Source organism: Psittacula echo (genome assembly GCF_963264785.1).
Source record: "Psittacula echo genome assembly, chromosome: 4".
Lineage (NCBI taxonomy): Eukaryota > Metazoa > Chordata > Aves > Psittaciformes > Psittacidae > Psittacula > Psittacula echo.
In genome coordinates this window covers 54589520-54611978 of record NC_137738.1, presented here as the reverse complement: position 1 = coordinate 54611978, position 22459 = coordinate 54589520, and positions in this window count along the sequence as shown.

The following is a 22459-nucleotide window of genomic DNA, read 5'->3' as shown; positions in this document are numbered from 1 at the left end:
TATTTCCTTTATCGTTATTACTATTAGTGGTAGCAGTAGTGATTTGTGTTATACCTTAGTTATTAAACTGTTCTTATCTCAACCCATGGGAGTTGCATTCTTTTGATTCTCCTCCCCGTCCCTCCAGAAGCGGAGGGAAGAAAGGTGTGGGGGGGGGAAGTAGACTGCGTGGTTCTGATTTACGGCCTGGGCTTAAACCATGACATAATTAAAAAAAAAAAACAACCAAAAAAACAAACCACAAACAAAATACCTCCTTCTCCATTAAGCAGTCAGCAGTAATGGATTATGTGCTTTGTTTTTAAACGATTCTGCTACAAAAACAAAGAGCCATATGGGAAATTCTGATAGACTTGCCTTGGCTTTGATTGTAGAATACATTTAAGTAACCTGGATTGAAAACCACAATGAAGCACGTGGGGCTCAGCCTTTAGATTGTTTAATTTGGAGGAAGATACTGAGCAGCTCAGGCACTTTACTCTCAAGATGTGGTTTGCTCAATGGACTGATTAGCAAGGCTGAAAAGCAGAGGTGGAAAGGTGGAGAACAGGGATGGGTAAGACTTTTGCTCTTGTTCTTGTGGGGGACTTCAACCTTCTAGATGTCTGCTGGAAGTACAACACGGCAGAGGAGAAACTATCTTGGAGGGTGTGGAAGTTAACTTCCTAACCCAGCAGGTTAGTGAGCAACCTTGGGGAGATGCCTGGCTAGATTTGTTTGCAAACAGAGTGTGTGGGTGATGTGATGGTTGGAGGCTGTCTTGACCAAAGGGATCACAAAATGGCTGAATTTTCAGTCCTTGGAGAAGTCAGGAAAAAGGTCAGCAAAACCCTCACCTTAGACTTCTGGAGAGTTTTGGCCTGTTTATGACACTGGTTGGCAGAATTCCTTTCCTTGGGAAACTGAAGGAGAAAGGGATCCAGCAAGGCTGGACACTCTTCAAGACTGAAATCCTTCAGGGTTAGAAGCAGTCAGTCCCTATGTGCTGAAAATCAAACTGGCAGGGAAGACCAGCCTGGCTGAACAGGGAGGTAGTGCTTGAAATCTGGAGAAAAAGAGAATTTATCACCTGTGGAAGAAGTGACTATCATCCCATGAAACATACAAGGATGCTGTTAGGTTATGTAGAGAGAAAGTTAGAAAGGCAAAGGCACAGATGGAACTAAATCTGGCCACTGCCATAAAAGACAATAAAAAGTACTTTCACAAGTACATTAGCAATAAAAGGAGGGCCAAGGAGAACCTCCTTGCTCTGCTGGATACCAGTGGAAACCTAGTAACTGAGGATGAGGAAAAGACAAAGGTACTTAATGCTGCCTTTGCCTCAGTCTTTAATAGTCACACCAGCCATCCTCAGGGTACTCAGTTCCCTGAGCTGGATGGCAGAGATGGGGAGCTGATTGAAGTCCTCATAATTCAGGAAGAAATGGTTAGTGACCTCCTGTTCCACTTAGATGTATACAAGTCTATGAGGCCCGATGGGTACATCCAAGAGTGCTGAAGGAGCTGTCAGAGAAGCTTGCTAAGCCACTCTCCGTCATTATCAGCAGTTCTGGTCTAGTGGGCATGTCCCTGAGGACTGGAGGTTGGCCAATGTGATGCCTCTCTATAAAAAGTGCAGGAAGGAGGACCCCAAAACTACAGATCTCTCAGCCTGATCTCATGCCAAGGAAGGTCATGGAGCAGATGATTCTAAGTGAGATCATAAAGCACTTGCGAGAAAACCTAGTCAGCATGAGTGCATGAAGGCAGGTCCTGCTGACCAACCTGATGTCCCTCTGTGATAAAGGTGACCCGCCTGGCTGATGAGGGAAAGGCTGTGGACATTGTCTATTTGGACTTAAGTAAAGCATTTGACACTGTCTCTCACAGCTTTCTCCTGGAGAAACTGGCTGCTTATGCCTGGATAGGTGCATTCTTTGATGGGTTGGAAACTGGCTGGCTGGCTCCTAAGAGTGGTGGTAAATGGCACCACATCTGGTTGGCGACCAGTCACTACTGGTGTCCCTCAGAGCTCAGTGTTAGGGCCAGTGTTGTTTAGCATCTTCATTGGTGATCTGAATGAGAGGCTTGAGTGCACCCTCAGTAAATTTGCAGATGACACCAAGTTGGGTGGCAGTGTTGATCTGCTGAAGGATAGGAAGGCTCTGCAGAGACACAGGCTGCTTAGAGTAACTCTGCACAATCTAATGAGCCATAGGAATAAGGAAAATTCTGATGCAGGCTCATCACTATCTGATGCAGAAAAAAATCTTGTTTATCCCCCAAAAGACAGACAGGCTCAGTAGTTACTCTTGCACTGTAGTCCTAAAAAGGGGAGCCCATAAGAGATAGCTTTGAAATGAGATTTTTTGCTGCATTGTTGTGAGCTACTGTGATACCTGTCCTGACTATAAAACACTTGCAAAGCCTTAGAACTTTAAAAACTTGCCCTCTTAATGTTGATAAAACCTGTTTTGACACAATGAAGAAACTGTTCTACTAAGCATATCTGGATCCTAATGGGAAAGCAATGCTTTAATACTGGAAAAGTCCAGGCTCTGAAATTGCTTTGATGCAAGTGACTGCCACACAGATGAGCTTGCAGGGATGGGGGAAAGGGAGGAAGTGTTAATCCAGCATGCTTTCCAGTAGTTATTCATTGCTGAGTTTGTCACAGTCCTCATCATTGCTACCAATGATGCTTTTCTATGCCTGACCTTGGTATTTGCATGATGCCCCATAGGTTGCTAAGAAATCTTGCAATATTTGTGAATGATATTTTTAGAAAGAAATTAGATATTTATCAAACAAACAAACCAAACCAACAAACAAAAAGCCCCACAAAATACCAACCCCAAACACAAAAAAGAAACAAGAAAACCTGTTTATTAGAGCCAGTTTAAATGCTTTAACGATTCCTAGAAAGAATGTGAAAACTAGAATTTCCTCACTAAGGTTTGGGATAAACATGTAGAATTTTCATCTAGCTTGTTAACTAGATTCCCTCCTTACCAAAAGGTAAGAAAAAGAATCTCCAGAATTTTAATTTGGTTAGCTTTGAAATGGTCTGACTGTTGGACTAGGTCCAACTATTATATATTATATTACTATATTGGACTAGGTACAACTATTGTAGGTCCTTTCCAATGTATTCTGTCCTGTCCTATCCTATCCTATCCTATCCTATCCTATCCTATCCTACTCTATTCTACCTACATCTGGTTTTGTGTGTGTGTGTATTTTGGGTGTTTTGTATCTTTTGGGTTTTTTTGTTTTAATATTAAGAACAAGACTTAAGGGAAAACAGTTAAAAAGTTTTTGCACACAACATAAGGATAACAATTGTGTATAATTACTTACTGAATAATTACTTACACTGAAAATATTGTAACATATCTGAATCAAAACAACAACAAAAAACATCCTTATCAGTTGTCTTCTGAGCTCTCATTACACTACATAAAACAGTCTTAATTGCACACAATCTGTACTGAGAATCCCTCAAGAAAGATTTGCTACCAGAAAAAATATGTTTATACTTTATTTCCCCCTTTCTTAGGTAAAACAGTTATTTATTCTAATTTAGAATTAATTACTTTTCTTATGTTCTGAGTCAAATTTCTCTTCAGAGAAGTATTTCTCCTGTGCTTGTAATCAAAAGCTGCCTTTGTCCTTCTACCTTCTGTCACGCTACTTATTAGGTCTGCTTTGCCCAAAACAATAAAAGCCATCAATAACAGTAAAATATGGGTTCAAGTTTATTTATTTTACATTATAATTTATTTACAAAGCAGTTTTTGAAAATTAGGCCTCATGTGATGGAAAAGTTATAGCCTCCTAAGCAAGAGGCTGTGTTGGAAACCTGACCTGGGCTCTAACCTACCCAACCACCAGTCTAAAGTACCAGGGTGTTCCCAACACAGCGATGAAAAGACACTGCATAAAAAATAAACTGTAGACAAGTAAAACTGAAAGAAAAGTATGAAAGTCTCAGTTTCCTGAAGGCAGGAGTTTTGGTGCTTACTCCAGAGGAGCCAAGGGAACTAAGCATTACTACTTTGGCCCATGGCATCCAGGGGAAAAGGCATTTGCCTGTTTCTTGGTTTTACTTGAGTGGGCACAGCCAAAGAGATGACAGACCGCCAAGTCCAGCTCACTGGTATTACAGAAAAACAAAAAAGCCACTTCTCCTACATTTTATGACTTTGCTATTTCTGTTCTCTTATTTTCTGGCACCTGCATTCCTAATTCTAATAAAGATTTCTGTTTATTTTTCTCAAATTCTCTCCCCTTCCTTGCGTGGAGAGAATTTTTTCTTCACCTGCAGCTCTTCCTGCTTCTCCTTACTCTGACTTTTGCTATCCCCTCCCTCTGCTCTTTCTTATTTAACTCTTCAGAATCCTGTGCATCTGAGCCTTTCTCTTCCATTCATTCCAACTCCATTCTTTTCTCATGCATAATTTTCTACATGTGAGAACACTTCACCTCACACTTAGATCTTAATTCCTGTGTCCTCCTGTACTTACATTATAAAATTTTTAAATGTGAAACCTAAAGCACTTTCCAAAAGTTGTAATTCCTTACCTGAACCATCAGCCTAAATAGATTCCTATGCCATTGAATATATAATTTAATGCAATTTTTTTTCTTGAAGTTTACCACATACAGATAATAGCAAAATCCATCTCTCCTGAAGTTCATTTATCATGGTATTTGATAAGCAAAGTTCTTCTTTATTGCGTTAAAAAAAAAAAACCCAACCAACCAACCAAACCTGTTATGATTCTGTACCTTTCTTCAAGAAGTTTGAAAACCTGGTTACAGGACGTTACATATCTTCAAGACAATAGAGACATGCACTTCCTTTCAGTTATCATTGTACTGTTTTTAAAACACTTTCTGTGAGGATAAAGCATTGTAGAACTGTGATAACAAGTTACTTAGTACTGGACCAGGGTCACTGAGGGATGAATTAATATCATTTTACTTTAACTGCCTTAAAGTTGGGCATCTAGCTCAAATTCATTACTGTGACTCTTGGTATTCCAAGAGGAGAGATCTCTCTGTCTCTCCTAGGATGCAACTTGTGTGCCTGAGGGATCTTCGTACGGTGAGAAGTGCTCATGAGAGGTCCAGTACTCCTGGCAGAGAATTTTGGGTAATTATAATAAATAGTTAAAATTATGTCAGAGAATAACACTATTGCTCTCAGAAGACCTGTTCTTCTCCTTACTGGGCCTTTTAAAATGTACCTTACAACCCTAGAGGCACCATCTTTACTTTTCTAGAACAAAATTATATGGCAAGCTGATTTAAAATAGATAAAATCTATATTTTTAAATTTAGGGGGTTTCCTCGACTCAGGTTATCTAGCTGTCACTTTGGGGTGTCATCTGCACTGTTAGGATATTGTTCATGAAGCTGATCTCCTGAAACTTCTTGCTACAAAATTCAACACACGTTCATCAAGTCTGACAAAAAAATAATTCTGTATTCTGATTAGAATTGCTGTAGAAAACTATGATCCTCAGAGAAAATATGGACTATTTTCAGTGTTGCAAATTGGATTTCCAAAAGCAGCAAGATACATGAAGAGGTAAAGAACCAAGAACGTAAAGACAAATATATGTTTTTTGTTCCTACAATAAGTTCCTGTGCCACTTGGGAATCATAGGCATCACTGCAAATAAAATATTTCGTGCACGCTTTTTCTTTCATGTAAAATTAGATATTGTTGTGTAAATAGTTTTATAATGCTATTTGTCTCCAGAACAGAATGATTTTTGTTGGACTGTATTCAAGTCGTTTTCTTAAGAAAATAGTAAATCTACTTCAGATATTTCCCAGCACCCAGGCATTATAAGTTTGGTTCCAAGGAAGATATGTTAAAAAAAAAATATTGAAAATCCCTTAACTAATTTTTAAGGATATTATTTCTTTTAGCTTTGAGTTCACTGATTTGACAGCAGTGTTTATTTATCTAGAACACGTCAAAAGAAACAAAAACATCTCGGAAACCCTCAAATATTTAAGATCTCATTTAAATAGATTATTTCTCTTCAGCTGATTTTTTTTCTTTCATCATTCTTCTAACACTTTCTTGCAATTTATGCCTCAGAGACAAAAGACCATCAACTTGGGATTTCTTCACTGCACACATATTTTTCCAAGATGATAACTGAAAAATGTATGGAAATTATGGAAATACTATCTATCCTCTTCATCTGGGGCTGTTTTAACCCACAAGTCAGCATGAATGAAAGCTCGCTACAGTAGTGATGTAGTTTAATTAAAAGACTATATTAATCGTTTACCTTACAGATACTTTCTGAGTATTGGCTTTATTTCTTTCTTGAATTGCAACACTTCTTTTTTTATATTTTTTCTCCTTTTCTTTTTTTTTTTTTTTTAAAGAGGTCACCAACTGACTTCCCTTGCTGTGTCCTTACACAGAGCAGCGATGACTGTAATTAAGCTAAATTAAGCTATCTATGACAGTTGTATAGCTAACAGCTGTGGAGATCCAATATACAAGAGATCACATAGCCTATCCAGAAGACCTTTGTAACATTTCACCAATTTTAGACATATAAACCTTTTCCTAGTATCTAATCTACATGTTCTTGCTCACAGATTGAGCTATTTTTTGTCCCCTGTCACAAAGAAAGCAAGTGATAACAATTCTCTTCAGGACTTCTTTTTCTATGCAGAAAGGTCACTATCAGTTTTCATAAAAATAAGGCAATAGTGGTTTGGAATCATCTCATGGTAAAGTGAAATGCAAGGTTTTATTTTAGTCTAGAAAAATTACAGCTAAAAAACTCCAAATACATAATTCGGTTCAATTTATAAACTGCTTTCTAAAACCTGTGGGAAAGATTAGATATTAGACATTCTCTCAGCACCCAGAATGGTAGACTGAGGAGGACATGTACCTGTTCCTGTACTATTAAGAAATGGTGATTGTTAGTACATTTTTAAGCACATGTTCTGCTTTCCATCTTTAAAGTGTTCTAAAGTAGAGCAATAGTTGCCTCCTGCTGCTGTTAACACCTGCATGGCTGTGTTTACAATACGTTACAGGTCATATCAGGCTGCCAGTTTTCTGTATAAATGAGGCTTCCAGTAAACAAGTCAGGTGGAACTGATTTCTCTGTAAGCCTCTGAGAAGCACCTTGTGTTGTGAGAATGGACTGTGAGAAGGAAGACCGTAGGCCCACTGTAGGAGAGGATCTGGCTTGAGACCATCTTAAGAACCTGAACACGCACAAGTCCATGGGACCTGATGAAATCCATCCGCAGGTCCTGAAGGAGCTGGCAAATGAAGTTGCTAAGCCACTATCCATTATATTTGAAAAATCGTGGCAGTCAGGTGAAGTTCCCAACGACTGGAAAAAGGGAAATATAACCCCCATTTTCAAGAAGGCGAAAATGGATGACCCGGGGAATTACAGACCAGTCAGTCTCACCTCTGTGCCTGGCAAACTCTTGGAGCAGATTCTCCTGGAAGGCATGCTAAGGCACATGAAAAACAAGGAGGTGGTTGGTGACAGCCAGCATGGCTTCACTAAGAGGAAATCCGGCCTGACCAATTTGGTGGCCTTCTATGATGGGGCTACGAAACTGATGGACAGGGGCAGAGCAGTTGACGTCATCTACTTCGATTTGTGCAAAGCGTGTGACACTGTCCCACATGACATCCTTGTCTCTAAATTGGAGAGACATCAATTTGATGGGTGGACCACTCGGTGGGTAAAGAACTGGCTGGATGGCCGCACGCAAAGAGTTGTAGTCAATGGCTCGATGTCCTGCTGGAGACCGGTAACGAGTGGTGTCTCTCAGGGATCAGTGTTTGGACCGATCTTGTTCAACATCTTTGTCGGTGACATGGACAGTGGGATTGAGTGCGCCCTCAGCATGTTTGCCAATGACACCAAGCTGTGCGGTTCGGTTGATAAGCTGGAGGGAAGGGGATGCCATCCAGAGGGACCTCGACACACTTGTGAGGTGGGCTGATGCCAACCTTATGAAGTTTAACCATGCCAAGTGCAAGGTCCTACAGCTGGGTCGGAGCAATCCCAGGCACAGCTACAGGTTGGACAGAGAAGAGATTCAGGGCAGCCCTGTGGAGAAGGACTTGGGGGTGTTGGTCGATGAGAAAATGAACATGAGCCAGCAGTGTGCGCTCACAGCCCAGAAAGCCAACCGTATCCTGGGCTGCATCAAAAGGAGCGTGACCAGCAGGTCGAAGGAAGTGATCCTGCCCCTCTACTCTGCTCTCGTGAGACCTCACTTGGAGTATTGTGTGCAGTTCTGGTGTCCTCAACATAAAAAGGACATGGAACTGTTGGAACAAGTCCAGAGGAAGGCCAGGAGGATGATCAGGGGACTGGAGCACCTCCTGTATGAAGACAGGCTGAGAAAGTTGGAGCTGTTCAGCCTGGAGAAGAGAAGGCTGCGTGGAGACCTCATAGCAGCCTTCCAGTATCTGAAGGGGGGTTATAAGGATGCTGGGAGGGACTGCTCATTAAGGACTGTAGTGATAGGACAAGGGGTAGCAGATTCAAACTTAAACAGGGGAAGTTTAGATTGGATATAAGGAGGAAGTTCTTTACTGTGAGGGTGGTGAGGCACTGGAATGGGTTGCCCAGGGAAGTTGTGAATGCTCCATCCCTGGTGGTGTTGAATTCCAGGTTGAACAGAGCCCATGGCAGGGGGATTGGAACTTGATGATCTTAAGTTCCTTTCCAACCCTAACTATTCTATGATTCTATATGGAGTCTAGCCCTGTAGACAAACCATTAGCAGGACGTGTGGGAGCTGATGCCAAGCTTTCTCAATCTGCTCCTCGCTGCCTGAGCACAGAAGTCTGACATTCTCTGAACTGTTGCTCTGCCCTAAGTAAAGCCCACTGGGAGTAACATTTCAGCCTGGTAGGGTGTGTGTGTCCATGGCATAGGCCCAGTTTCCACTCAGGATCAGAAAACCTTTCCTATCTACCTTTCCTATCCACCAGCCTACAGGGATAACCTGAAATCCACAGCTAAACTGGATGTTATAAAATTTTGCATTCAAGCCTAGGGCTTAAATGTATTCTAAGAAGTCAGGTTTTATCATCACCTGTCTGTCCCTGCAAGCAGGTGGCAAATTGCACCAAAATCTTGCACTATCACTCCTCATGGAGGTCACTCTTGATCTCATATGATCGTCCACTCCAAGACAGATGTACAAAGTCTAGCTTGTGCAAAATTGTTACTTTGCCCTCTGTGCATGAAAAAACATTTGATTTGGTGTATCTGTGTCTTTACCTACAAGATCTGAAGTTGTGAATGTTGTTATACAAAATTAAATGACATGTAGGATTACAAAGTACATGCATTTTATTCACATTACGTAAGTTTGCCACATTTCAACATATCAGCATTCATGTTGGGAATCAGAAAGGATGAACTGCTGTGTTCTGTATCTAACCCTGGTTTTTAAAATAATTTCTCCTCAGAAATTGAAAATCCCATTTGAAGTTCAGGATATATATAGAAGTATTTTAGGCATGCATGGTCATACAGAAGAAGATAAAAAATTAATATTTACATTTAGATGGTGTTAATATGTTTCAGATAGGAGAAATAATCCATTTATGGTATCTTTTGTGGTTTCCCATTTCCCATATCTATCTTTTATGTTAGGATCCTTTTTTCACTGTTTGAATTTTAACCTACCGTTCAGCACTCTGAGTTTCTGGAGATATGTGCAAATATTGTGTTTTCTAATACAAAAGAGAATGTGATGGAATTGCCCCTGCCTGCATGATTTCTTCATAGTGGTGTTGCCTTAATGCTGTATAGATTCTTGAGATTCATATACCATTAATTTCAACTTGCCTTCTTCATTAAAATTCTTAGAGAAAAAGGCCTTAAATAGAAAATGACCCCTAGTAAGGCAAAGCAGTGGAAATGTTGCCATACTTTCCTTTACCTTCAGGCATCAAAATGAGCGTGACCAGCAGGTTAAAGGAGGTGATCCTGCCCCTCCACTCTGCTCTCGTGAGACCTCACTTGGAGTATTGTGTGCAGTTCTGGTGTCCTCAACATAAAAAGGACATGGAACTGTTGGAACAAGTCCAGAGGAGGGCCACGAGGATGATCAGGGGACTGGAGCACCTCCCCTATGAAGAGAGGCTGAGAAAGTTGGGGCTGTTCAGCCTGGAGAAGAGAAGGCTGCATGAAGACCTCATAGCAGCCTTCCAGTATCTGAAGGGGGCCTACAAGGATGCTGGGAAGGAACTCTTCATTAGGGATTGTAGTGATAGGACAAGGGGTAACGGGTTCAAACTTAAACAGGGGAAGTTTAGATTGGATATGAGGAAGAAATTCTTTACTGTGAGGGTGGTGAGGCACTGGAATGGGTTGCCCAAGGAAGTTGTAAATGCTCCATGCTTGGCGGTGTTCAAGGCTGGTTTGGACAGAGCCTAGGGTGACATGGTTTAGTGTGGGTTGTCCCTGCCCATGGCAGAGGAGTTGAAACTAGATGATCTTAAGTTCCTTTCCAACCCTAACTATTCTATGATTCTATGATTCTATTTAGCCACTAGAACCTTTTTATTTCTTAAAACATTTATTTAATGTATAACATGTGAGTTCTTACCTTTTTCCCCAAATACCTTTAAGAAGAAATGAATGAACAGGTTCTAGGAGGAGGTTTGCTTCAATAAATGTAATGCATGATGAGCTGTTTTTCTTAGATACTGCCTCCAAGGAAGCCCTGTATGTTCTACATATGAAGGTGAATTGACATAATTCTTAGGAAAATTTTACTTGAACCTGCAAAAGAGATAAGCCTGACCTTCCAGCTCTGCTTTGAAAGGTCATTTTGATTAGCGGAGGCAATATTGAAAGTAAATGTATCTTCAGCGTGTGTTGTCTTTTAGCTTTTAATGGCTGAATGGTCTGATTTTTCTGAAGTGTAAAGCATATGCAGGTTCTGCTCAACTCAGTAAGAGCAGCAGGCATCACAAATTCCTGACAATCAGATGGTGAGTTTTGTCGCTTATTTCTCTCTTCTCCTTTCCCTCTCCCCTCTTTTTTATCATAATGTAATGGCCCTTTTGACAAAGAAACTTCATTCATAATCTGGTACTGGCTTTCATCTCAAGGTATTATACTGGGAAAGCTATTAAAGTTTCCTTTAAATTAATCAAACCTAAATTGTGTTTCACACAACCTGCTAAGAGCATCAGAGGTCTCTTACAGTGTCAACCACAGCCAGTTGGCAGTCTGGCTGAAACTATTTAACAGTGCAGAGTTCTGAGTGGTTAAATTCATGATGAATTACCTATAGAGCATCCACACTCAGAGTTAGCCAATGAAATTAAGGTGTTCATCTATATTCAAATTTTTTGAGAGTATATCACCAAATAATTACCATTCTCAAGAAATGAAAATTTAATTGTTCTAATATTTAGCCAAGTTATTTCTCAGGCATGATGAAGGGATGGAAACTAGGGCATGAGGAGAAAGAGTAGAAGAAATTGCAGCTCTCTTAAATGATTATTATTTATTACTGTGCAAAACATATTTTAAGCAAAGAAATTTAAAAATTATTTTTTATTTTTTTAGATACGAAAGAACACCACAGGTTTGGAACAAATTATATTCAACCAGAACTTTTCTAAAGCAGAGAAAAGTAGTGTTTTAACTAGACTGTCACAAGCAAAGCATTATATGTGATTACTATAGATATAAACGTTCCCATCCAAAAATTACCGAATCTACATTAAGGTTCATACTTGTCTAACATCATACCTGAAATGGTTTTACCAGCACATAACTGCATGTAGCCATAGCAGAGACTTTAAAATGTGAGCTCAAGGACATTTCTTGACATTTTAATGCAACATTCAGTTTCTCTGCACAATGCATTTACAATTTGTATTTTTAGTTCTATTCTTTCATCCACCTCACTTTTCCCTTTTATATTAATTTCATATTTAAGATGCACTCTGTCAGAATGTACAAAACATTTTAAAATCGTTAGAAACAAACTAATAGGAAGCCAATGTGTCAGGAAAAAATGGCATGGGATGAGCCTAGAGCAAAAAGGAATCAGTCCTGTTTCCATTTCTTCCAAAGAAGAATAGGAATGAAGGACAGCAGTTGCATTCTCTGCAACCAAGAAAAACATACTGCACTGGGAGCTGTGATTATACATTTTACTTAGATTCAATGAGGATGCTTTTAGGAGTATTTTCATTTTACCAAGACTTTTAAATCTTTTACAGAGAAATTGTTTAAGCCTATCATTGGGGTTGTAATAGGAGACTGCATTAATGCTTTGGATTGAGGTGGCCTGCAGGGGAAGGAGAGAGAGACTGTCTACTGATTTTTTCTGAAGTTTTAACATCAGTTGGAAGAGAGAGGGTTTAGCATGTCTTGATTTGAAGGCATTTTAGTGCTGACAAGCAGCAGTGAAAAGGAGTAGTTCAGAAGTTGAATGCGATGTTAAATAATTTAAAAGATATTATTTTATGCAGTAGAATAACTCTGAAGAAACCCAGTAAGACTGGGTTTTACTTGAATTAAAATGAAATGGCACAGTAGCCTAAAGATCTATAGTCTGTCAAGGAAGTACAGAGTGGTTATGATTTTAGTCTATATAGTTTTTATTCTAAGGAGAAGAACAAAAACAGCAAAATCAGTATATCCTGATGTTTAGTTACCTTTGGGAAAAACAAAATCATAACATATTAAATAATGAGTTTCTCAAAAAGTAGCATGGTGATCTAACATGCGGAAGATACATGCAATTGAAAGCCTAAGAAAGCAAAATCACTAAAACCTGACAAATTTTTAATGAATTAATGTTGGGTTTTTTGGTGGGTTTTTTGTTTTTTTTTTTCATTTTTTTGGCTCAGTAATGAGAATAAATTATTATAATTTTTTATCTGAACTATTTTACAATATCACATTTAAAAATATGAAAATTGTGAAAATACAAATTTAAAGCCATATCTCTTATTTTGTGTGTTTTTAGAGTCAGAATCACAGAACCCCAGAATGACTGATGTTCACAGGGACATCCAGTAGTCATCTAGTTCAATCTTCCTGCCCAAGCAGGGCCACCCAGATCCAGTTGCTCAGGACCATGTCCAGATGACTTTTGAACATCTCCAATGACAGAGACTCCACAAACTCCCTTAGAAACCTGTTCCAACTCCTTTCTAGATAATCTTAGTTGCTTATTAGCACTGAATAAAATATTTCAATAGTTCTGGGTTTTTTTTTGTAAAAAAGGATTTTTTAAAAAATACATTTTTGTAAAAAAGCTTTTTTTTTTTTTTTTTAGGGAAGTATGGATCCTATCCACAAAATGGAGGTTTATACAGTGAGAATAAGGAAGAATGTAAACATACAACTAAGTGCTGAACTTTTTAACAATTAAACTGAAATTGTTCAAGGCATGCTTTCAAACAGATATAGAAATAATTGATTTGTAAATGACTACTCTTTGAATCAGTCTTCAGATATTTAAACAGAAAGATGCATTCAACAAACATGAAGGCAAAATCAAGAAAAATATAGTTGGCACACATGATGAAGAGTGTGAGATTTAATTTGTCATATGGTAATTTTAAAATCAAAACTAGAGGGAAGTTACAAACAAAAGAAGTTATGACTTTAAAATCAGGCTTGAAAGCAAATAAATGTGGACAGGAGAGCAGACAAGATATATAAGAAAGAGGAAAAACCAATTTATTCGAACAGAAATGGAAACATTTGATAAAGTATTGAATAGGCATTGTTGCAAAAAAATAAAGATGATCTTTTACAAATTTAAGACGACAAGATACAGTTAAAAGGATGGAGGAAAGTGACAAAGCAGAAATCAAACAGAGAATACTTTCTCTCACTTATGAGATAGTCAACCATGAAAATGTAGCATAATGACATATACTCAGTCAGAGATGCTGAAAGTATTTTCTCACAGTTTTCTTGTGTATTACAAGACCAAGGGACTGATAAAGAAGAAAACTAAACCTTTCTAAGCTGGGAATAGGAAATTATTGGAAATAATAACAATAGGAAATTAAGGAGGTGATTGGTGACAGCCAGCATGGCTTCACTAAGGGGGAACTCTGCCTGACCAATTTGGTGGCCTTCTATGATGGGGCTATGAAACTGATGGACAGGGGTAGAGCAGCTGACGTCATCTACCTGGATTTGTGCAAAGTGTTCAACACTGTCCCACATGACATCCTTGTCTCTAAATTGGAGAGACATCAATTTGATGGGTGGACCACTCGGTGGGTAAAGAACTGGCTGGATGGCCGCACGCAAAGAGTTGTGGTCAATGGCTCGATGTCCGGCTGGAGACCGGTAATGAGTGGTGTCCCTCAGGGATCGGCGCTGGGACCGATCTTGTTCAACATCTTTGTCGGTGACATGGACAGTGGGATTGAGTGCGCCCTCAGCATGTTTGCCAATGACACCAAGCTGTGCGGTTCGGTTGATAAGCTGGAGGGAAGGGGATGCCATCCAGAGGGACCTCGACACACTTGTGAGGTGGGCTGATGCCAACCTTATGAAGTTTAACCATGCCAAGTGCAAGGTCCTACAGCTGGGTCGGAGCAATCCCAGGCACATCTACAGGTTGGACAGAGAAGAGATTCAGAGCAGCCCTGTGGAGAAGGACTTGGGGGTGTTGGTCGATGAGAAAATGAACATGAGCCAGCAGTGTGCGCTCACAGCCCAGAAAGCCAACCGTATCCTGGGCTGCATCAAAAGGAGCGTGACCAGCAGGTCGAAGGAAGTGATCCTGCCCCTCCACTCTGCTCTCGTGAGACCTCACTTGGAGTATTGTGTGCAGTTCTGGTGTCCTCAACATAAAAAGGACATGGAACTGTTGGAACAAGTCCAGAGGAGGGCCACGAGGATGATCAGGGGACTGGAGCACCTCCCCTATGGAGACAGGCTGAGAAAGTTGGAGCTGTTCAGCCTGGAGAAGAGAAGGCTGCGTGGAGACCTCATAGCAGCCTTCCAGTATCTGAAGGGGGCCTACAAGGATGCTGGGGAGGGACTATTCATCAGGGACTGTAGTGACAGGACAAGGGGTAACGGGTTCAAACTTAAACAGGGGAAGTTTAGATTGGATATGAGGAAGAAATTCTTTACTGAGAGGGTGGTGAGGCACTGGAATGGGTTGCCCAGGGAGATTGTGAATGCTCCATTTTTGGCGGTGTTCAAGGCCAGGCTGGATGAGGCCTTGGGTGACATGGTTTAGTGTGAGGTGTCCCTGCCCATGGCAGCGGGGTTGGAACTAGATGATCTTAAGTTCCTTTCCAACCCTAACTATTCTATGATTCTATGATTGGCATCTTGTGAACGCCAGAGCACTTAGTGCAACCCCTGCTAAAGCTGGATCAGTTACAGCAGGCTGTCCAGGACTGTGCCCAGTCAGCTTTTGAACATGTCCACAGATGGAGATTCTGCAACCTCTCTGGACAACCTATTCCAGTGTTTGTCCACCCCAATAGTAAAAGAGTGTTTTCTTGTGTTCAAGTGGAATTAACAATGCTGATATTCAAGAATTTGAATTAGGACAAGTGTTCTTGATGAGATCAGGCTTAATGTCCAAAGAGAAAAGGACTAACTGAAAGCACTCATGGTGTTCTTATCCACAGAGATCCAGGTACTGAGATTCAGACTATGCAGAAAAAGAACACAGCAACAACACTTTCATAGGATGAAGAAAAAGAGAACAATCTCATTTCTGTATACTGTAGTCTTCTTCTAAAAAGACAGTTCAAACATCTACATTTGAATTTCTTTATCAGTTTTGTTTCCCTGTGAAGAATGATCAATTTCTGTCTGTTAGAAATATTAATTCTGTCTCTTGTTCCTTTGAAATGTGTGTTACAGAAAAAATGCTACTGGTATTTTAAAGAGCTCATACACTTTAGGAAGTAAGGACAAAAAGACATTCATTAGGTCAGAATAATTCCATCCTGTAAGATAACGAATGGGAAAAACCAGACAGATGAAAGTGTTTGCTGCATCAGAGAACTCTGCAATATTTTTCAGAGAATTGATTAGGTAAGTTATACTTTATGAGGCAGAGGAAAGGAGAGATAATACCAGTCTGTATGGGATCCTTGCCAATCTCATCAGGGAGAAAATTTCTCCCTACATCAAATCCAGCAATCAGCATAGCTTTGTGAGCAAGATGCATCAGCAAAGTCACCTGAGAGGTTTTCTTATACTATGTAATATCACATTTCTGATAGTCCAGAAGAATATGAGAAATAACTCAGGAAATTATATTAAACATATGACAAGAAAAAACCTTCCCTGAGTCCCCTGATGGACGGAGAAGGAAATCTTGCTAGAAGGAAATTTGATGTTTTGACAACTCACAGAAGTAAGACTTTATCTTATATCTTTGTAATTACGTTCAAGAAATTGTTGGAGCTGATAATCATAGAATAGGGTTGGAAGGGACCTCAAAGGTCATGTAGGCACAGGACAAGGAGTAATGGCTTGAAAGTGAAAGAAGGTAGATTTAGATTAGATATTAGGAAGAAGTTCTTTACTTTGAGGGTTACGAGGCACTGGAAAGGTTGCCCAGAGAAGTTGTGGTTGCCCCATCCTTGCAAGTGTTTAAGGCCAGGTTGGATGGGGCTTTGAGCAACCTGGTCTAGTGGAAGGTGTCCCTGCTCATAGCAGGGGGGTTGGAACCAGGTGATCTTTAAGGTCCCTTCCAACCCAAACCATTCTATGATTTTATGATTCTAAATATGTATGCCCAGAAGAGCCCAAAAGTAGCTACTTGTTCAGACACAAGGACTGGTATTTATAAATGTTGATTATGAGACTACTGTACTTTTCTGTGCACTAGCAATTTGACTACTCCAAATTTCTCCCCCAGCAGGGGAAAAATAGACACCCAGCTAATACAAATTAGGATGCTTAACGAGTATCTGCAAGGCACTTTCAGACCCTCTGGTAGAACACCTGATATGAATGTTTTGTTCTAGTGATATATGCATTATAAAAGGTATTTGACAGATGGTGGCAGGTTATGATCTATGGCCTAAAAGTAATCAGATCACAGAATATTTGGCAGAGGCAAGAATTCAAGAAAAATTACTCCTGATGGAGTACCTTAGAGAAGGGATTATGCTCAAGCATAATATAAATGCTAAAATCCTATACGGCCTTAGAGCAGAAGAAAAACGTTCCCTTGTACTCTCTCCTGCTCCAAACCTGTGCGTAGTTCCAGTACTTACTGTTTTCATGGCTCTGGCATTTCTTGGGCTTCCATCACTGTCTGTACATACAAATCCTAGGGTGCACAGATGTTAACATTTTAGCTGAGGGATAAGGTGCATTGCTGCATCATTGAAGACTGCCAAATTCAGCCAATTACAAATACATTGAAGCTACACTCAGTATTGAACTTTTAATTTTATGAATGTTCTTTTAAAAAAGAGTCTTTTTTCAGCTGTATAGAAAAAAAAATCCCATACCCATGCAAGTCCCCCAAACAATTAATTGGACTGCAGAGTGAATGACTGGTTCTATCATTTGTTTAGAAGGATGCCCTAATTACTTTTGGATTGGAAGGCTAAAGGTCTACAGTAACATGTCTACAGTAACATATCTGATAGATATAAACCATCCTTAAAGAACTGTGCTTTGAATGTCTGAGAGTATTCTGAATGAAAGCTTCAATGGCCATTTTCACATTAATATAATTGCAACATCGGAAGGGGAAAACAAGACAGAAATTCCCCAATTAACTTTGTCAAAAAAGCTGAAGAAAATTTATTTGCATCACTGAAGTAAGATATTCTCTTACTTCAGTGATGCAAATGTGGATGTATGAGCAGCTGGTTACAAGTTTCAGATGGCAAATTATGCATAGACATTTAAATGAGATTTTATGTGGCATGCTGTGATGAAGGGAATGTCTTCCAGCTGGACTGTAGTCAGAATTGCTGGTAAACTTTATCACTATATTATGATGTAAAATTTATCATAGTATCTCACATCAGTAATTTGAGGATATTACTATTTCTTTTTTACTACACAACTTCCTCAGCTGGGCCCTGTGAGCTGTGATTTTAGTTGCTGAGGATCACAGAGATTCAATGATTCAAATCTTTTATTTTTTCTTTCTCTGTTATGGTACTTCATCACCTCATGCCTAACATTATTCCTTTAAAAATTAGGCATAGTGAGTTTAAGCTCATTGATATTAAATGGATTGGTATTTACTTTTAATCTAGATACTATCTTTTAAATACTTCAGGTTTAAGAAAGAAAAATTTTAATTCAGGGAGAGTGTAAACATTCATCAAATGTGAATTTGAAGTGTACTGAAGAATTGTTCCATCCTACTCTATCTCTCCCCTTCATTTCTTTTTTCCTCTTTTATTTTTATGACTTACATCCTTTCCTTCATTTTCTGACCACTTGTTGACTCAGCTGTTGATGACATACTTTCAATTTAAATTATAACTTTCACTGATATCAGGAAGAAGTTAACGTGCAAAAAGTCTTCATTGAACCTGGAAGAATACAGAACAAGACAGAGGTAAGAAATAACAATAATGAATGTATATGGTTATATAGGTTAGATAAGTGCATAGCATGATCATTCAGAGGCAGTGATTCCTTCTTTAAGTAACTGCTTTTACCTGTATGTAGTTTCCTGGTGATTTCCATAATGAATAAGCGTATCTACCAACCTGGGAAAAATTAGAAACCAGGAGAAGACACAGACAGAGTGTATACATATATACTTATATATACATATACACATACATATATAACATATATACGTTTTTTCTAGTCTTACTCCTACCTAGACTTCTGCTTGTAGTCGATTCGGAAAACAAGATATTTGGTTAATAAGTTCTCATGCAAACACTGGCATACTTTATTCTATTTTATGGCAGTGGTTCACATACTATATTCCGTTCTTTGTACCTGTAGAAATTATTCATATCGACTTACTAGCTTTATGATAAAGGGATATATGCTTCTCTGACATTATTTGTTAAAATGTTTTCTGTCTATAACTTGGTTACTGACTGTTTCCATTATTTCAAGTCATGCTTTCCTTATGTTTTCTTCTTTCTCATATTTAAATATTAATTCTTCATTTTTTTGTTCTTGTCAGTTTCAGTTCTCAAGGCCTCATGAGTTTTTAAATTTGTAACTGTTTTTCCAGCAATCAAATCCTTACTCAGCACTAGCCACTGTCACCAATTTTAAAAGACTTTGCCAGAAAGCATTAATTTTTATGTGTAATGTGCATGACAGAACCATAATTTTCATTTTTTTTTTGTATATTTCTATGATTTATATGTTCTACTAAGGCGGATTTTGCATTTAATTCTGTGACATGTTTAATATCAGCCATGCTATGATTACTTTAAAAATAACTGCTTTATTCACATAAAATAAGACAAGGAAAATTCAATACATATAATTTCATACCTTTGAGTTTTATTGACTCAGTTTTAAAAAGTTGCTGCTAAATAAACAACATATCAGCAGCTGAGGCCTTTGAGTTCACTCAGTAAACGGTATTAAAGAGTTTAATTGTCAAGCTGATATCATCAGCCACAGAGAAGAATTAAATACGAATTAATATGCAGAAGGATTCATTCTGGTTATACAGACAGCTATCTAAATTGTGGGTTTGATCTGTTTTTGCACATCAGCATTTTAAAAGAGCAAAATTGTAAATAGTAAAATGAAAGAAAAATTCTCATTTGTGTTAAACACTGGGATACATGCACACTCTGATAACTGTATAGAAAAGATATTACAAGTAGCAAAACCTGCTGCAAACCTTGGCAGATGATACTGATGCCCATATTCACGAATCTATTAGCTTTCTACTGAGTCAGCATTATGCTAGCATGCAGGCAATTTTCATCTTTCTAATTTAATACCTTGTAAAGAAAACATGAGTTTTGGGGATGTACCTGATTAAATATGGTTTCATTTTCTGATCTTTCTTGGATTTGGGAGGAGTTTTGCTTTTGTCAGTAAATAGGCAACCTGTTGCCCAGTTTTTTCCTACTGGTACAAAACATGCAAACCATGTAGCTTATTTTGTTATGTTCCATGACACAAGGGAGTGCGCTGGTGAATGTGAAGACACTTAAAAATCACCAGAGATCTCTTATTTTCTGTATCTCTTATTAACTGATTGAATAAATCAGGTGAGTTTTAACAAAGTATGGGTATTTTGGGTACTTCAATTTGATTGCCTATTTTTAATAAGACCACACCGCTGCAATAATAAAACTTTCCCACTGAAAAGAAAGCTGTCTTAGCCATGCAGTTGGTTTCCAAAGGTGGTGGAAAACTGCATTAAGGCATAAGATTATTAGTGTAAGTTGATTGATTCAGCTGTCTTTATGAGAAGCATGACTTTATAAGTAAACAGCTGGAATCTCCAGAAGCTGATCTGCACATGTACTGTGTGTGATCTCTGCCTTCAACATGCTCTGCTGTTAAATTAATTTCATCTGGTTTTGTGACTTAAAAGTATAATAAACCTGAAATCAAAATGGAATATAGGGTCTTGATTCTCTAAGGACTGCCCCGAAAGGATCCAGGACCTTCCTACTACCTCCACTACCTTGGGAAAATGGAAACACTGGGCATACAGAAAATAATCTCATAATATGATTGCAAAGCCATCAGATAATCTCATCACCTCTTAGAACTTTCCCCTTCCACCTCTGGCAGTGTTCACTTTTATTCCCAGTTTCTATGACAACTTATGGAGAGGAGCTGGACCTAATTGTGACTTAAAACTTCCTCAATTAACTGCTACAGGATATTGTAATTGATTTTGAAATCCCAAATGGACCAGCAGTTTCTGGGTTGTTTCATTAGTAAAGCTTTGCACAGCTTTTAGTGGCTGTATTCGTGAGGAGCAGTGGAGGCGTTCAAATGGAGAAAGGAGGCTTTTAATGGCCCCACCTGTTGGTGTGTACAAGATCGCATGATTATCCATTTACAACAGCTAAAATAGAAGCAGCTGTCTTAGAACAATTTAGAACTTTATCCCTACTTAGCTACACAGATAAATAAAAATGCATTTCCAATGCAAATTATTCTTGATATCAACTAAAGGTATTTAACAAGTGAGTTACATTTGTACTAAGGTTTCTAAGGCATTCATATTTGTGCATGTGTTCTATCTTTAAAAATAATCACGTGAGGTTTGGTGCTGACAAAAGCTATGAGACAGATACAATGTGGGCAGGCATATCCAGCACAGTTGAATGAAACTTCCTAAACGCGGAGCGGCAATCAGCCTCCCTTGTTACTGCTTTTCTAAGACTAGATAAGAGACTGCCTGTATTTGATGCCACGGTGCTTTGTAATGTGTCTCTGAATATCTTAATAAACATTGCAAAAAATATTTGGAATGCCTTGAGGTAGCACAGCCTGTCTACAGACCCAAGCAGCAGCTGTTTCATGTATTTTAAAAGTGCGGTCTCTACTGGTTTCCTCCCAGCATGAAGAGAAAATTACAAACATTAAAAGCCTACTGGTACACCCAGGCTTTGTACTTTTTTTTTTTTCTGCCTACAGTGCAATACATTATCTTTTGAACTTTATTCCCAAAGATTCTGGTGTCAAAACCAACAGTGGGCATTTGGGGAGCAGTTTTTCTCTGAAGATGCAGGATGGATTGAAACTATGACTCCTGTCATGCTTGACAGTATCATGGGGCTCTTCAAACCAAGGTGGATAACCCAAATGTTTTAGGCGTAAGAAATCTGCAGCACCTTTCTTTTCTTAAAAAACATGTGCTGCACAAATGCCTCAGCAGCACTTCTGTGACAAGTTGGGTGAATTCTCTTACCCCAAGCTATTAAGGAACATCTACTTCATAAAAAATTTTGGGAATTCCCTAATTCCCCATTCTCTCTTTTACTCCCCAAAGAATGAGAACACAAAGAGGATTTATTTGAAGTTCTGCTAGGTCCTTAGTCTTCTTGAAAAACCAGGCGAATTCTATTAGGTTCTCTGTTTCAAGATGAAGAAATTATTTTCTCCAGCTGTTTTAACTTTTCTTTCCAGACACTTCTTCACTAGTTTCCAGTAGTAGTCAGTCAGTCAGGTCTCTATACTCTATTTTCACCATCTCATTTCCATCATGTTCCATGATTATTTTTTTTTCTCTGTCTGGAGAACTGCAGCATTTTCTTCTTCCATACAGATTCCATGGAATATGAAAAGGTATGAATTCCTATATTAGCTATTTCCTCAGCAATGATGGTTAGAGTCATCTTCTTGGACACAAGTTTCCATGAAACTTAAAAAAATGAGTTATCTTTGAAACTACATTCCTTCATTAAATGAAACTGAAATAAATAACAGGTTAAAAAGGTATTAAGGAGAACATGTAGGCATAATGAAGCACACATGTACAAAAGGTTTGTAGC